Source organism: Heterodontus francisci, unplaced genomic scaffold, assembly GCF_036365525.1.
Source record: "Heterodontus francisci isolate sHetFra1 unplaced genomic scaffold, sHetFra1.hap1 HAP1_SCAFFOLD_598, whole genome shotgun sequence".
Classification (NCBI taxonomy): domain Eukaryota; kingdom Metazoa; phylum Chordata; class Chondrichthyes; order Heterodontiformes; family Heterodontidae; genus Heterodontus; species Heterodontus francisci.
Window position 1 is genome coordinate 484,414 of NW_027141529.1, and position 18,417 is coordinate 502,830.

At 46.2% G+C, this 18,417-nt stretch overlaps 1 protein-coding gene across 1 annotated transcript in view; it reads left to right on the forward strand.

The window, feature by feature from the left end:
• The window catches only part of LOC137363988 ((E3-independent) E2 ubiquitin-conjugating enzyme UBE2O-like), a 336,360-nt gene that overhangs the window by 149,466 nt on the left and 168,477 nt on the right, over window positions 1-18,417 (forward strand).

Genomic DNA, 18,417 nt, shown 5'->3' on the forward strand with positions numbered 1-18,417 from the left:
TTTAAGTCCAAATCATTAATATATACCACAAACAGCAAGGGACCCAACACTCGGCCCTATGGAACGCCACTGGAAACTGCTTTCCATTCACAAAAACATCCGTCAACTACTACCCTTTGTTTCCTGTCACTGAGCCAATTTTGGATCCAACTTGCCACATTTCCCTATAGCCCATGGGCTTTTATGTTTCTGACCAGTCTGCCATGTGGGACCTTGGCAAATGCCTTCCTAAAATTCATGTACACCACTTCCAATCCACTATCCTCATCAATCCTCCTCGTTACTTCCTCAAAAAACTCAATCAAGTTAATAAGACATGACCTTCCCTTAACAAATCCATGTTGACTATCCCTGATAATCCGTGCCTTTCTAAGTGGCAGTTTCCTATCCCTCAGAATTGATTGTAATAATTTGCCCACCACCAAGGTCAGACTGACCGGCCTATAATTATTTGGCCTATCCCTTGCACCCTTTTTAAACAATCGTATAACATTCGCCGACCTCCAATCCTCTGGTACCTCGCCTGTATCTAGTGAGGATTTGAAGATGGTCTTCAGAGCAACTGCTGTTTCCTCCCTGGCTTTCTCTAACAACCTGGGATAAAATCCAGCCGGCCCTGGTGATTTGTCCACTTTCGAGGATGTCAGACCCTCTAGTACTTACTCTCTCATTCTTATTGTGTCCAATATTTCATTCTCCCCTTTTACTACAATGTCTGCACCATCTGTCTCCTTTGTGAAGTCAGACAAAAACTCAAGAACCCTGCCAACATCTTCTGCATCCACACACAAGGTGCCTTGTGCATCTGATGGGCCCTACCCTACTTAGTTATCCTCTTGCTCTTAATGTACTGATAAAACATCTTTGGGTTTTCCTTGATTTTACCTGCCAATAATTTTTCATGTCCTCTCTTTGCTTTCCTAATTTCCTTTGTTACTTTACCCCTGCACTTTCTATACTCCTCTAGGCTTTCTAAAGTATTACTTTTTTTGTGACCATTATAAGCTTTCTTTTTCTGCTTTATCTTGCCCTGCATGCTTCTAGATAACCAGAGGTTCTGCTTTTTAATTTAGCTCCTAGTTGCTCATCCTCCCAATGCAAAACCTCTTTCCTGTTCCTATCTGTTGTTGGTACCCACGTAGACCACGAGAACCGGATCCTTCCCCTCCCACTGCAAGTTCCTCTGCAGCCCGAGCAGATGTCCCGATCCCTGGCACGAGCCAGGCAAGGCAGCCTCCTGGACTTTCGCTCTCAGCAGCAGGGAACTGGTGTCTATCCCCCTGACTATAGTATCTCCTACTATCTCTACATTCCTATTTATTCCCCCTGCTTGAATGGCTTCCTGTACCATGGTCAGTTTGCTCATCCAACCTGCAGGCTTCTTGCTCATCCACGCAAGCTGAAAGAACCTCAGACCTGTTGGACAATTGCAAGGGCTGAGGCTGTTCCACTTCTGCCTTCTCGAACTCCTTGCGTGCCTCACTCGCAGTCACACCCTCCCAACCCTGACCATTGAGCAAATCAGAAGACCCTATCTTAAGAATTGTGATTGTCTTTTGGAACAAACTGTCTAGGTAACTTCCCCCTCCCTGATACATTGCAGTGTCTATAGCTCGGCCTGCAAGCGCTTACTGCAGACGTGTTTTCCTTGGATCACACTGGCGTCCAGCAGCTCCTGCATACTGCAACCGCAACATATCACCTGCCCTGCTGTCTTTGTGTTAATTTATTTTTCTTAATTTTATTAAACCCCACTGCTACCAAGCCCCATACCCTTAACCCTAACTTTACTGCTAGTAAATCTTAGAGTCATGGTTATACAGCACAGAAACAGGTCCTTCGGCCCATCGTGTCTGTGCCTGCCATACAGCACCCAACTATTCTAATCCCAAATTCCTGCACTTGGTCCGTAGCCCTGTATGCTATGGCGTTTCAAGTGCTCATCTAAATACTAAAATGTTGAGGGTTCCTGCCTCCACCACCTCTTCAGGCAGTGCGTTCCAGATTCCAACCACCCTCTGGATGAAAAAAATGTTAGCTCAAATCTCCCCTAAACCTCCTGCCCCTTGCCCTAAATATATGCCCCCTGGTTCATGACCCCTCCACTCAGGGAAAAGGTTTCCTCCTATCTAACCTATCAATGCCCCTCATAATTGTGTATATCTCAATCATGTCCCCCCTCAGCCTTCTCTGCTCCAAGGAAAACAATCCTAGCCTTTTCAGTCTCTCTTCATAGCTGAAATGCTACAGCCCAGTCAACATCCTGGCGAATCTCCTCTGCACCCTCTCCAGTACAATCACATCCTTCCTATAGTGTGGTGACCAGAACTGTACACAGTACTCCAGCTGTGGCCTAACTAGCATTTTATACAGCACCATCATGACCTCCCTGCTCTTATATTCTATGCCTCGGCTAATAAAGGCAAGTATCTCATATGCCTTCCGAACCACCTTATCTACCTGTGCTGCTGCCTTCAGTGATCTATGGACAAGTACATCAAGGTCCTTCTGACTTTCTGTACTTCCTAGGGTCTTACCATCCATCGTATATTCCCTTGCCTTGTTAATCCTCCCAAAATGCATTGCCTCACACTTTTCAGACATAAGTTCCATTTGTCACTGCTCTGCCCATCTTACCAGCCCATCTATATCTCCCTGTAATCTTAGGATTTCCTCCTCACTATTTACAACACCATCAATTTTCGTGTCATCTGCAAACTTACTGATCATATCTCCTATATTCACGTCTAAATCATTAATGTACACTACAAACAGCAAGGGTCCCAGCACCGATCCCTGTGGTACACCACTGGTCACAGGCTTCCAATTGCAAAAACAGCCCTCTACCATTACCCTCTCTCTGCCTCCTGCCACTAAGCCAATTTTGGATCCAATTTGCCAAATTGCCCTGGATCCCATGGGCTCTTATCATCTTAACCAATCTCCCATGCGAGACCTTATCAAAAGCCTTACTGAGTCCATGTAGACTACATCAGCTGCTTTACCCTCATCGACACATCTAGTCACCTCCTTGAAAAATTCAGTCAAGTTAGTTAAACACGATCTGCCCCTGACAAAGCCACGCTGACTATCCCTGATGAATCCCTGCCTCTCCAAGTGGAGATTAATCCCGTCCCTCAGAATTTTTTTCAATATTTTCCCAACCGCTGATGTTAGACACACCGGCCTGTAATTGCCTGGTTTATCCCAACTACCCTTCTTGAATAATGGTACCACATTTGCTGTCTTCCAGTCCTCTGGTGTATCTCCTGTGGCCAGAGAGGATTTGAAAATTTGTGTCAGAGCCCCTGCTATCTCCTCCCTTGCCTCACATAACAGCCTGGGATACATCTCATCTGGGCCTGAGGATTTATCCACTTTTAAGCCCGCTAAAACAGCTAATATTTCCTCCCTTTCAATGCTAATATGTTCAAGTATATCACAATCCCCCTCTCTGATCTCTAAACCTACATCGTCCTTCTCCATAGTGAACACCGATGAAAAGTAATCATTTAAAACCTCACCTATGTCCTCCGGCTCCCCACACAGATTGCCACGTTGGTCCCTAATGGGCCCTACTCTTTCCCTGGTTATCCTCTTACCCTTAATATACTTATAAAACGCCTTAGGATTTTCCTTTATCTTGCCCGCCAGTGTCTTTTCATGCCCCCTCTTCGCTCTCCTAATTACTTTTTTAAGTGCCACCCTATACTTTCTATACTCCTCTACTGCCTCCGCTGTTTTCAGTGGTCTAGATCTGCCGTAAGCCTCCATTATTTTTTCTTGATCCAATCCTCTATCCCTTGACATCCAGAGTTCCCTGGGCCTGTTAGTCCTACCCTTCACCTTAACGGGTACATGTTGGCTCTGAACTCTCACTATTTCCTCTTTGACTCCCACTGATGTGATGTCGACTTTCCTACAAGTAGCTGCTCCCAGTCCACTTTGGCCAGATCCTGTTTTATCATATTGAAATCGGCCTTGCCCCAATTCAGTACCTTTAATACCAGTCCATCTTTGTCCTTTTCCATCACTACCTTAAATCTGAGAGTTATGGTCACTATCCCCGCAATGCTCCCCATTCACACTTCTACCACTTGTCCGGCTTCATTCCCTAGGATTAGGTCCAGCACTGCCCCCTCTCTTGTAGCACTTTCTACGTACTAGCTCAAAAAGCTCTCCTGTATGCATGTTAAGATGTACGTCCCTTTTAAGCCTTTTGCACTAAGACTATCACAGTTAGTATTGGGGAAATTGAAATCCCCTACTATTATTACCCTATTATTTTTACATCGTCATAGAGTCGTACAGCATAGAAACAGGCCCTTTGGCCCACCGCGTCCATGCCGACCATAATGCCTATCTATACTAATACCACCTGCCTGCATTAATTCCATATCACTCTATGCCTTGCTCATTCAAGTACCATGCGGAACCTTGTCAAAGGCCTTGCTAAAGTCCATGTAGACAACGTCCACCGCCCTGCCCTCGTCAATCCTCTTGGTCACCTCCTCGAAAAACTCAATCAAATTTGTGAGACATGATTTCCCACGCACAAAGCCATGCTGACTCTCCCTAATCAGGCCATGCCTTTCCAAATGCATATAAATCCTGTCTCTCAGAATCCCTTCCAATAACTTTCCCACCACTGATGTAAGGCTCACCGGCCTGTAGTTCCCTGGCTTATTCCTGCTGCCCTTAAATAAACATCAGCTATCCTCCAGTCTTTCGGTACCTCCTCCGTGGCTAACGATGATACAAAAATCTCTGCCAGGGCCCCAGCAATCTCCTCCCTTGCTTCCCAGAGCATCCTAGGATACACCTGGTCAGGCCCTGAGGATTTATCCACCTAATGCGTTTCAAAACCTCCAACACCTTCTTTGTAATGTTGATATGCTCCAGGATATAGGTGTTCCCTCCCTTGAACTCACTAGCTTCCATGACCTTCTCCATGGTAAATAAAGATGAGAAATATTCACTTAAGACCTCGGCCATTTCCCGTGGCTCTACACATAGATCACCACACTGATCCTTAAGGGGACCTACTCTCTTCCTCGCTACCCTTTTACTCTTAATATACTTATAGAATCTTTTAGGATTCTCATTTATCTTATCTGCCAGGGAAATCTCATGGCCCCTTTTCGCCCTCCTAATTTCCTCAAATGTAGTCCTACATCCCCTATACTCCTTGAGGGACTTGCTTGATCCCAGCTGCCTATACCTGACATATGCCTCCTTCTTTGTCCTGACCAGACCCTCAATATCCCTCGTCAACCAAGGTTCCCTAAACTTGCCAGCTTTGCCCTTTCATCTAACAGGAACATGCCGACCCTGAACTCTTCCTATCTCACTTTTAAAAGCCTCCCACTTGCCAGACGTCCCTTTACCTGTAAACAGCCTCTCCCATTCAACTTTTGAGAGTTCCTGTCTGCCATCGAAATTAGCCTTCCCCCAATTTAGGACTTCAACCTGAGTCCTATCCTTTTCTATAATTATCTTGAAGCTAATAGTTATGGTCACTGGTCCCAAACTGCACCCCCGGTGACACGTCAACCGCCTGCCCAGCCTCATTTCCGAAGAGGAGGTTGAGTGTAGCCCCTTCTCTAGTAGGACCATCCACATACTGCTTCAGAAAACTATCCTGGATGCACTTAACAAATTCTTCCCCATCTGATCCCTGAGCACTAAGGCATCCCAGTCAATATTAGGGAAATTAAAATCACCTATTGCAGCCCTATAATTCCTACACCTATCTGATTTCCCTACGTATATGCTGCTCCAATTCCCTCTGACTATTGGGGGGCCTATAGTATCCCATCAAAGTGATCACCCCTTTCTTATTTCTGTGTTCTACCCATATGGCCTCGTCGGACGTTCTCCCCCCCCCCCCCCCCCCCCCCCCCACCCCAGGATAGTCTCTAAGTACTGCCGTGATGTCCTCCTTGATCAATAGTGCAACTCCTCCTCCTTTCTTACTTCCACCTCTGTCATGCCGGAAGCATCGGTACCCTGAAACATTGAGCTGCTAGTCCTGCCCAACCCTCAACCACGTGTCCGTAATAGCTATAATATCACAATCCCATGTACTGATCCATGCACTGAGTTCATCTGCCTGACCTGTAAGGCTTCTTGCATTAAAGTAAATGCAGTTTAGCTACCAGACCTTCCACACTTCCTGTCCAGTCCCTGCCCAGCCTGCCTACTGAACTTGCTTGCTTTAACCTCTACATTTGCCTCAACTATCTCATGGAGAGACTACTGCTTTGGGTCCCACCCCCCTGCAAGACTAGTTTAAACTCTCCGAAGTACTACGAGCAAACCTCCCCGCATGGAGATTGGTCCCCTTCCAGTTCAGATGCAACCTGTCCTTCTTGTACAGGTCACCTCTGCACCAGAAGAGATCCCAATGATCCAAGTAGCTGAAGCCCTCCCGCCTACACCAGCTCTTCAGCTACACATTCCTTTGCCTTATCCTCCTATTCCTGTCCTCACTAGCACGTGGCACAGGGAGTAATCATGAGATTACAACCTTCGAGGTCCTGCTTTTTAACCTTCTGCCTAACTCCCTATATTCACTTTGCAGGACCTCATCTCTCTTCCTGCCTATGTCTTTAGTACCAATATGGACCACGACCTCTGGCTGCTCACCCTCCCCTGAATGTCCTGCAGCCGTTCCGAGACATCCTTGACCCTAGCACCAGGGAGGCAACATACCATCCTGGAGTCTCGTTTGTGGCCACAGAAACGCCTGTCTGCACCACCTTCGATAGAATCCCCTATCACTATTGCTGTTCCACTCCTTTTCCTCCCCTGCTGTGCAGCAGAGCCCTCCGTGGTGCCACGAACTTGGCTGTTGCTGCTTTCCCCTGGGAGGTCATTTCCCCCCGCCCCCCCCAAACAGTATCCAAAACGGTATATCTGTTTGAGAGGGGGATGGCCACAGGGGTCTCCTGCACTACCTGCCTGTGCCTACTACTCCGTCTGGTGGTCACCCATCCCTTTTCTGCCTGTGCAGCCAGTACCTGCGGTGTGACCACCGTACTAAACGTGCTCTCCACGACTTCCTCAGCATCGTGGAAGCTCCACAGTGAATCCACCCGCAGCTCCAGCTCCGTAATGCAGGTAGCCAGTAGCTGCAGATGGATACACTTCCTGCACACATGGTCATCAGGGGCACTGGAAGCGTCCCTGATTTCCCACATAGCGCAGGAGGAGCATATCACGGGGCTGAGCTCTCCTGCCATGACTTACCCTTAGATTAATTAGTTACTCCCTTAATTAAAAAATAGAAATGACACTAGGAGTGTTGTTCTACCTACTACAATCTAAAGTCCTTAAAAGAAAAACACTTCAGTAGTACTCACCTTATCGCCAGAGGTCTTTTCAACAAAAAAAACTTTCCCCTTAGTGCATTTAAATATCTTAAAAATATAGAACAGCTGCTACTCACTCAACCAATCATCTTGCAGCTCTCCTCTGACATCACTGTTGGCTTTTTTTTCCAAAACTCCGGCGCGCTGGAAGAGCTCCACTCCGCTCCCAGATTTGAGATTTGCCTACATATCTGCTCCTCTGTCTCTTACTGACTGGCGGCCTGTAGTAGACACCCAGCCAAGTGATTGCTCCCTTTTTGTTTTTAAGTTCTACCCAAATGGCCTCATTTGAGGAACCTTCTAAGATATTATCCTTCCTTACTGCAGTAATTGACTCCTTGATCAACAGTGCAATGCCACTTCCTCTTTTATCCCCTCCCTGTCGTGCCTGAGATTCTATACCATGGGATATTGAGCTGCCAGTCCTGCTGCTCCCTCAACCATGTCTCTGATAGCAACAACACCCTCAATTCATCTACCTTACTAGTAAGACTCCTTGCATTGAAATAGATGCAATCTAACCTTGCATTTTTCCCTTGTGCCTTACCAGGTTTATATTTGCTCTGCCTTCCAGACAGATTCACTTTCTGTTCTATATTGCCCCCTACTGTACTTCAACTCTGTATCCCATTCCCCCTGCCAAATTAGTTTAAACCCTCCTACTACTATTACTACTATTGATAAATTTTGAGTATCAGAAGACTCATTATTATTTTAATTAATGTTTTACTAACCCCAATTAAAATTACTGAGTTTGGATAAGATTTCCCAGCAGGTGCTCACTCACTGAAAACAATTGGGGTGGCTGATTGTCAGTCATAGAAATCTTTGGGTCAGAAGAAATTTCTCATCCCTGAAGTTGAAATCAAAAGGCGGCTGGCAAAAACTGTGCAGCAACGAGGAGGAACAGCTGAGTACAGTTTACATCTGGCCAGATAGAAACCTTTGGCAGGCTGGATTCTGGCCCGTGGGCTATATGTTGGACAACCCTGCATTATATAAATACAAATCTTTTTTTCCCCCTTTTCAGCCACCTCATCTACCTGTCCTACCTTCAGGGATCTTTAGGCAAACACTCCCAAGGTCCCTCTGTTTCTGTAGACATCTCAGTACCATTTATTGTGCAGTCTCCTGCTTTGTTTCGCCTCCTCAAATGCATTACCTCACCCTTCTCCACATTGAATTCCATTTGCCACTTCTCTGCCAACCTGGCCAGTCCCTCTATCTTCATGCAGTTTACAGCTTTCCTCAATGTCAGCCACATCGCCAATTTTTGTATTGTCTGCAAACTTGCTAATCATTCCCCCTACATTCAAGTCTGAAGATATATACCACGAAAAGCAAGGAACCTAATGGAGTCCGGTGGAACACTACTGGGAACAGCCTTCCAGTCATAAACACCAGTTGACCATAACCCTTTGCTTCTTGCCACTGAGCCAATTTTGCATCCAACTTGCCACTTCCTTAGGAGTACCATGGTCTTTTACTTTTCTGACCAGTCTGCCATGTCAAAAGCCTAGCTAAAATCCATGTAGACTATATCAAATGCACTAACGTCATCGACTCTCCTTGTTACCTCAAAAGTTCGATTAATTTAATCAGACCTTACCTTCCCTTAACAAATCCATGAAGACTGCCCTTGATTGTTTTGTGCACATATAAGTACAGAGGTATCTGAGTGTCCTGGTACATGAATCACAAAAAGTTAGTATGCAGGCACAGCAAATGATTAGAAAGGCAAATGGATTGTCGTTTATTGCAAGGGGATGGAATATAAAAGTAGGGCAGTTCTGCTACAGTTATCCAGGGCATTGGTGTGAGCACATCTGGAGTGTTGGGTACAGTTTTGGTCTCCTTAAAGGATATAATTGCATTTGAAACAGTTCAGAGAAGGTTCACTCGACTGATTCTTGGGATGAAGGGATTGTCTTCTGTGGAAAGGTTGGACAGGTTGGGCCTTTATCCATTGGAGTTTAGAAGAATGAGAGGTGATCTTATTGAAACATCTATAAGATCCTGAGGGGACTTGACACGGTGGATGTTGAGGGTGTTTTCCCCTTATGGAGAGACTAGAACTAGGAAGACGCAGTTTAAAAATAAGGGGTCTCCCATTTAAGACTGAAATGAGGAGAGATTTTTTGAGGGTCTTGAGTCTGTGGAATTCTCTTTTCCAGAGAGCAGTTGAGACTGGGTCATTGAATATTTTTAAGGCTGAGCTAGATAGGTTCTTGATTGATAGGTAGTCAAAGGTTAAAGGGGGTAGACTAGAAATTCGAGTTGAGGCTGCTATCACATCAGCTATGATTTTATTAAATGGTGGAGCAGGAAAATGGCCTACTCGTGTTCCCAATTTGTATGTTCCTTTCTAAATTGGTTTTATACTGTCCCTCCAATGTTTTCCAATAGTTTGTCTACCATTGAGGTTAGGTTGACTGGCCTTTATCACTCAATCCCTTTCATCCCTTTTTAAACAACAGTACAATGTTAGCAGTTCTGCAGCACCACGCCTGTAGCCAGAGAGGATTGGAAAATAATCAGAGCCTCCACTATTTCTTCCCTTGCTTCTCTTAGTCTGGCGTACGTTTCATCCGGACATGGTGATTTACCCACTTTCTGAGTAGGTAAACACCTTGATATTTACTCTCACTGTTTATCCCATCCAGTATTTCACACACCTCCTCCTCCTTAACTACAATGTCTACGTCATCCCCTTTTTTTTTGTGAAAACAAAGTATTCATTAAGAACCATGCCCAAGTCTTCAGGCTACACACGCAAGTTCCCTTTTTGGTCTCTAATCAGCCCTTCTCATTGCTTGGCCATCCTCTGACTTATGTGATGTTATGGACAGGTGGGAAATGGCATGGCTGTTTTCCACTTTTCACCTCCCAACTGACCACAGATAGTGTTTTTGTTAAACTAAGGCTTCAGCCCCTGTGTTTTATTTGCCAAACAGACAGTGGTTTTCTTGTAGGTTTGAAACACAAGATTAAATCTTGATTGAACATTAATCATCCAAAATGATCTCAATACCACCCACACAGACAATTACACTTTCATACACACTCGAGAAAATATAGGTGAAGGGTAAGAGGTGTTAAGAGTTTAATATGTAAAAGTGTGCTGTTTTCAGAAAAAAGCCTGTGGGATCCTCTTGGGAGGTAACTTTTTAAAGTTGCAGGCCTGTTTGCTCGTTGTCTTGCATTTGCTGGGATGTTGAAGTCTTGCAGTCAGTATTTCTGGTATTTCACTGGCGGAGGAGTTATTTTAAACTCTCACTTGTTTCTCTGCTACAGTTGGTTGCAAACTCATCTCAACAGTGTTAACTGTCTAAACTGGAATTGACCCTTCCCCACTCCCATGTTCTCTCTGGCTGGAATCTCTGGCTGATGTCTTAATGGTTCTGATCTCCTTTGTTCTCCAAAGAGGTTGCCTTTGAAGGTAAAACTCATTAAGTGTCTCGCCCATGTGACTTTAGGTTTCAGTTCTCGAAGGGCTGTACAATAGTTCCTTATCCCTGTCCATTTTGAAACGTTGTGGCATTTTCACACTTTAGTGATTGTGGCTGGAGATGGGGTGTCTGTGTGCCTTTGTTTTAGCCCGTTTTTGTGGATAGCTCACATCCATGTGTGATGAGCTGTTTACATTTTGATGCAGACGCAGTTAACGAGTTTTAGCAGACACAAACGTGTATTTGAGTGCAGGAGAAGATGGATGTCATACGACTTTGTACTCCATCTTGTTGAAGGCAAGCGTACCAGTCTTTTAAACTGTTTTTAATAACTCTCCAGTTTAGTTCTGTATTTCCATCGGTGCACTTCCCATGAGCATGATAGTATTTATAAAGGCTGTGTTTGCTGATGCAACCATTAGGTGGGGGAATACTGGCACATGCACAAATGCAGCCTCATCCACTGAAACACCTGTCTGACGTCTCAGGCAGCTGCCAGTAACAAAGATGGTGCTGCTCAATTCGTCACAAACAAATTAAACCCAAACCCCCTCAATGGCTACGATATCTGCCTCCATCCAACCCCCAACAGTACCCTCCTGCCATCATGCTTCTCTTCGCTGCTCCCTCCCATGCCTATCTGCTTGCCGCTGTCTTCCATCAGCCACTCGCTCCCGCTGTCACCCATTGGTACCCCACCCCCGTGACTGCTATCTCTTGGCCTCGCTGCTTTCCCCCCCTTGGCCGCTCACTCTAGGCCTCACCGCTTCCCTCCCTGCCTCTTCTCCCCCCCCCCCCCCCCTCGGCTGCTTACTCCTTTGTCGCCCCGTCACCCCTCGGCTGCTCATTCCCTGCCTTGCTGCTTTGGTGGCTTGTTTCCTGCCCCCTTCACCCCGCCACTTCTGCGGGTGACATGGTGGGGAGCGAATGGCTGAGGGAAGGCAGCGGCAAGGGGGGTGGGTAGTGGGAAATTGAAAGCTGCGATTGAAGTGGGGATGGCAGGACGGAGCGGGGTCCTGTTGGGGGGAGTGGAGGCAGCTATTGAGGGGTGAGGACATCATTGCGTGGTGACGTCAGCAGGTCCATGCACGCATTCATACTGGCAAACTAGCAAATGTTCACACATAGATGTCTGCGATCGCTCTGCATTGTCAGGAGTCACTCACGTACAAAACATCTTTGGGTTTTCCTTGATTATGCTTACTAATATTTTTTCATGGACCCCTTTGCTTTCATAATTTCCTTCTTAATTTCAGCCCTGCACTTTCTATTCTCCTATCGGCTTTCTGCAGTATTGAGCTCTCGGTATCTGACGAGCTTCCCTTTTTTGCCTTATCCAACACTGTATGCTGTTTGACATCTCGATGGGGGGTGGGTGGGTAGTGATTTGGAAGGTCATTGTGGGAACATGTTATCTTATTCAGTACACTTGTTTAAAGAATGCTTATATCAAAGAATATTGGGATTGTGGGAAAAAATGGCGTAGTGGTGGATGATCAGCCATGATCTATCTGAATGGCGGAGCAAGCTCGACGGGCCGAATGGCCTACTCCTGCTCCTATTTCCTGTAAGGAGAAAATTGAATTACAGGTGCAAGTTCAACTTGGAGGGTATGACCTGACGATTACTGAAATAATCTGGCTTGTTTAGTTCCCGGTTCTGAGACACTTGCAGCCATAAGGTCAACAGGAAGGATGGGGAAAATGGTGCAGGGAGAGGAGTAAGTCTCAGTGATTAAGGATGAAATCACTCCAATGATCAGAGAGGAAATAACAAGGTAAGCAGGCAGTGGAGACTTTATGGGTAGAATTAAGAAATAGCAAAGAATTTAAGACTGTAGCGGGACTAGTGTATAGGCTCCCAGTAGCAGCTGTGCAGTGGTAGATTGTATAATCCATAATTTAGACAAGTGTGTAACAAAGGCAGAGTGGTTTTAATGGGAATTTGAACTTTCATATAGATTGGGATAAGCAGACTAGCAAATGTCAGAAAGGTAGTGAACTTCTTGAATGTGTTCAGGATAATAGAACCAACAAAGGGCTATGCTATATAAGATTTTGTAATGAGCCAGATTTCGTTAACAGCCTATCAGTGCATGAACATTTTATCTAATAGTGACTGTCATATGATCCACTTCAATGTTGTATTTGAAAGGGAGAAACTTGAAACAGCTGCTCGGATTCTAGACTTGGATGAGGTTGACTTTAATGGGATGAGACACAGACTGTCCACAGTAAACTGAGAAAATCTGTTAATTGGTAAAACAACAGAAGATCAATGGAAGGTGTTCAAAGAAGAATTTTGTTTGCTGCATCAAACCTTATTGCTGAGTCCATCAGGAAGGATGCGGGCATGAGAGGGGTGACGATCCCAGGCAGCGGAGGGACTCGGTTCAAATCCTCCCTGTACGTGGATGATGTCGTCGTCTTCTGCTCAGATCTGCTGTCTGTTCATAGGCTGATAAGCATCTGTGACCAGTTTGAACTGGCCTCTGGAGTCAAAGTAAATTGTGGCAAGAGCGAGGCAGTGTTCTTCGGGAACTGGGCTGGCTGACCCTTTGTTCCCTTCAACGTCAGGTCAGACTACCTGAAGGTGCTGGGAATATGGTTTGGAGGGGCTGGGGCCTGTGCCAAAACCTGGAAGGAGCGAGTAGCCATAGTGAAACCGAAACTTGGTATGTGGGAGCGATGCTCCTTCTCCATTGCAGTTAAGAACCTGGTTATCAGGTGTGAGGTACTCTGTTGCTTTACATGGCACAGGTCTGGCCCATGCCCCACTCCTGCGCTGCGGTGGTCACCCGAGCCAGCTTCTGCTTTATCTGGAGATCGAAAATGGACAGTGCCCGCAGGGACACTATGTTCAAACCTCTAAAGGGGAAAAAAACTTACCTAACATCTCCCTCATCCTGATGGCCACCTTTGTGTGCGGCTGAAGCAAGCTGTGCGTAGACCCCCCCGGTATGCAAACAAGAAGTGTCACTACGTGCCGAGGTTCTATTTGTCCCCGGTGTTACGAAGGATGGGTCTGGCAATGTTGCTGCGGAACACTCCCTTCACTTGGACCATGCTGTCCGCTTGTTCCTCGTGGAAGAGTTTGTTCAGAAAAACACCTTTGACCACAAGTCCATCAGGCGGTGGTCCGCATGTAACATCCTTGAGGTCCTGCGGGAATAGATGGTGGATCCTTTTGGATGGTTCCCTGAGCAGACTGTCACTTGGCAGAATGCCTCATCACCAGAACTTTCAAACAAGCACCAAGACATAGCTTGGCTGGTGGTGAGAAGGGCACCCCCCATCAGATCCTTCCTGCAAGCCCGGAGTCTCACTGCCTCCACACGCTGTATACGAGGCAGCTGCGGTGGGGAAGAGACCGTTGTCCACCTTCTGGAATGAGCCTTTGCAAAGCAGATTTCGAAAGAGATGCAGTGGTTTTTGTCCAGGTTCATCCCAAGCAGCTTCGTAATGCAGGACTGTGTGCTCTATGGGTTGTTCTAAGCGACACACACCGCAGTAAACATCAACTGCTGCTGGAGGACCGTCGACTTGGTGAAAGACGCACTTTGGTTTGCCTGAAATTTGCTGGTCATCTAATGCAAAGAGCTGTTGATGGTGTGTTGCCAACTGGCACATTTCTAAGGTCCAGGACTACATGCTGAGGGACTCACTAAAGCTTGCGGCAGCCACTGCAAAGGCTTAATGGGGAAGGGCCACTGTGTAAGGCTCTCCTGCCATAGTGGACAGAGGGGCTGGAACCCGTATAAAAGCACCTCCAGCTGTATGCACCAGTGTTTTGATATGTAATGCAAATGTGCATTGTAAATATGACCTGAAATGGCAAGGGTAGTGAGATGCCTTATGTACCGTATTCTTTTGGGCCTCCTTATCTCGAGAGACAATGGATACGCGCCTGGAGGTGGTCAGTGGTTTGTGAAGCAGCGCCTGGAGTGGCTATAAAGGCCAATTCTGGAGTGACAGGCTCTTCCACAGGTGCTGCAGAGAAATTTGTTTGTTGGGGCTGTTGCACAGTTGGCTCTCCCCTTGCGCCTCTGTCTTTTTTCCTGCCAACTACTAAGTCTCTTCGACTCGCCACAATTTAGCCCTGTCTTTATGGCTGCCCGCCAGCTCTGGCGAATGCAGGCAACTGACTCCCACGACTTGTGATCAATGTCACACGATTTCATATCGCGTTTGCAGACGTCTTTATAACGGAGACATGGACGGCCGGTGGGTCTGATACCAGTGGCGAGCTCGCTGTACAATGTGTCTTTGGGGATCCTGCCATCTTCCATGCGGCTCACATGGCCAAGCCATCTCAAGCGCCGCTGACTCAGTAGTGTGTATAAGCTGGGGGTGTTGGCCGCTTCAAGGACTTCTGTGTTGGAGATATAGTCCTGCCACCTGATGCCAAGTATTCTCCGAAGGCAGCGAAGATGGAATGAATTGAGACGTCGTTCTTGGCTGGCATATGTTGTCCAGGCCTCGCTGCCGTAGAGCAAGGTACTGAGGACACAGGCCTGATACACTCGGACTTTTGTGTTCCGTGTCAGTGCGCCATTTTCCCACACTCTCTTGGCCAGTCTGGACATAGCAGTGGAAGCCTTACCCATGCGCTTGTTGATTTCTGCATCTAGAGACAGGTTACTGGTGATAGTTGAGCCTAGGTAGGTGAACTCTTGAACCACTTCCAGAGCGTGGTCGCCAATATTGATGGATGGAGCATTTCTGACATCCTGCCCCATGATGTTCGTTTTCTTGAGGCTGATGGTTAGGCCAAATTCATTGCAGGCAGACGCAAACCTGTCGATGAGACTCTGCAGGCATTCTTCAGTGTGAGATGTTAAAGCAGCATCGTCAGCAAAGAGGAGTTCTCTGATGAGGACTTTCCGTACTTTGGACTTCGCTCTTAGACGGGCAAGGTTGAACAACCTGCCCCCTGATCTTGTGTGGAGGAAAATTCCTTCTTCAGAGGATTTGAACGCATGTGAAAGCAGCAGGGAGAAGAAAATCCCAAAAAGTGTGGGTGCGAGAACACAGCCCTGTTTCACACCACTCAGGATAGGAAAGGGCTCTGATGAGGAGCCACCGTATTGCACTTTATGAAAAGTCCAATTTGAATTGTTTTGTCATGTATTTTTATGAATTTTATGAATAAAGTATATTTTTGGGGAAAAGTAGAATTTAATGTGATTCAGTACCTGTTTGTAACCTTAAGGGGCAAGAGCTCCACTTGCCATAAAAAGCAGCCATGGATGACTAAAGAGGTAAGACAACAAAACAAAGAAAAAAAAATATGCAAAAATATTTAAAAAAAAATAGATACTGGTGACTAGCAAAGATACAAAGAGTAGCAAGGGGTGACGAGATGGGAAGAGCAACGAAAAGGAAGTATACAGAAACTTGAAAGGGGTATCAAAATCAACCAACATTTTTTACAGTTAGGAAGAGCGTGGGTACAAGCAATGTTGGGTCCCTTGAAAACTGATAGTGATATTAGTAAGGAAATGGTCAACATAATCGAATAATTACTTTGCATCATTTTTTCCACTTGTACTGCACATTCAAAATCAACTCTAACTGTTGGCTCTCTATTTGCCACAACATTTCTGCAGCTACTGATGTGCTCAGTTGCACCCTCACCTCCACCTTTCATGCCCTAGTCCCCAATAAATCAATTACTCTCTCATCCTGGCCATTGCCCTGGTGCAGCCCTCATCTCTGCTTCCTTAAGTCCAAGGAGCACAGACTTGAAAGGATAGGGTTTAGCCATTCACCGCCAGATCTGGCTGGGCCACAAAACACTATCAGATCCTGCTCTCCTCTGCTAAAACTGCTCACTATTCTAGGATCGTACTAGAATGTAAAGCTAACCCCCCAGCTTGTTTTCTCTACTGCAAACTGTCATCTTAAACCCCTGACCCCTCTCGTCTCCACTCCACCTCCAACAAGTGCAAGGATCTCATGGACTTCTTTGTCACTAAGATTGAAACCATCCGATTAGCTGCCTCTGCCACTTCCCTCCCTTCCACTAACCCACTTGGCCAAATTTCAACTTTTGCCCCATCCTTGCCCTGAACTCGCATCTTTCTCTGGTTTCTTTCTTATCTCCCCTCATGCTCTCTCTGAACTCATCATGTTCAAGACCCACCTCCTGCTCCCCTAACCTGATTCCCATGAAACTGCTGACCACGTAACTTCCCCTCCTGGTCCCCATGTTAGTGGATATTAATAGTTCTCTCTCTTCAGGTGTTGTTCCTCACTCCTATAAATTTGCTGTCATCACTCCCTCCTCAAATAACCAACCCTTGACTCTCTATCCTTACAAACTGCCTCTCAACTCCAGCTTCCCTTTGCTCTCAAGTCCTTGAGCATGTTGTTGCTTCCCAAATCCATGCCCATCTTTCCCAGAGCTCCAAGTTGCATCCCTCCAATCAGGTTACTGCTCCTGCCACCATACCAAAATGGCTCTTATCCATGTCACATTGACATCCTGTTTGTGACAAAGCTGAAATATCTTCGCGACCTGTCTGCAGCCTTTGATGCAGTTGACCACACCATCTTCCTTCACTGCCTCTCGACTGACATCCATCTGCACGGGACTGCACTTGTCTGGTTCCATTCTTATCGAGTCATAACCCGAGTATTACTTGCAATGGCTTCTCTTTCCATTCTTGCACCATTGTCTCTGGTGTTCCCCAAGGATCTATTCTTGGTCCCCTCCTATTTCTCATCTACATGCTGCGCCTCGACGACATCATCCGAAAGCACAGCATTAGTTTTTGCATGTAGCTGATACTCAGCTCTACCTCACTGCCGCCTCTCTCGATGACTCCACTGTTGCTAAATTATTGGACTGCTTATCTGACATCAAGTACTGGATGAGCAGAATGTTCTTCCAATTAAATATTGGGAAAAGTAAAGCTATTGATTTTGTACCCGCACCCCCAAACTCAATTCCCTTGCTACTGACTCTCTTTCTCCACCCCCACCCCCCCAGTAACTGTCTGAGACTAAGCCAGTCTGTTCACAACCTTGGTGTCGCATTTCACCCCGCAATCAGCTTCCGACCTTATGCTTATGCCATTACGAAGACCGCTTATTTTCACTTCTGTAACTTTTCCCCTACGTCAGCTCAACTGCTGAAGCCCTCATTCATGCCTTTATTCTAGACTTGACTATTCTAACATACTCCTGACTGGCCTCCCACAATTTACTTTCTGTAAACTTGAGGCCATCCAAAACTGCTGCCTGTGTCCTTATGCGCACCAAGGCCTATTCGCCTATCACCCTTGTGCTTGCTGACCGATATTGGCTCCCAGTCATGCAATGCTTTGATTTTAAGATTGTCATGCTTGTTTTCAAATCCCTCCATGGCTTCGCCCCTTCCTTTTTTTTTTCCAGCCCCATAACACTCAACTGCTCCCATTTAATTTTGGCCTCTTGAGCATCCCCAATTTTAATTGCTGCACCATTGGCGGCCTGAATATGTGGCCAAAAGAGCTAAAAAGATTTTCAAGATTACTTTTCCAGCTGTAGGAGAGTCCACTCCAACATCGGTATCACCCAGTTGCTCTTCAAAACCCCTTGCTTTAGCCTTAT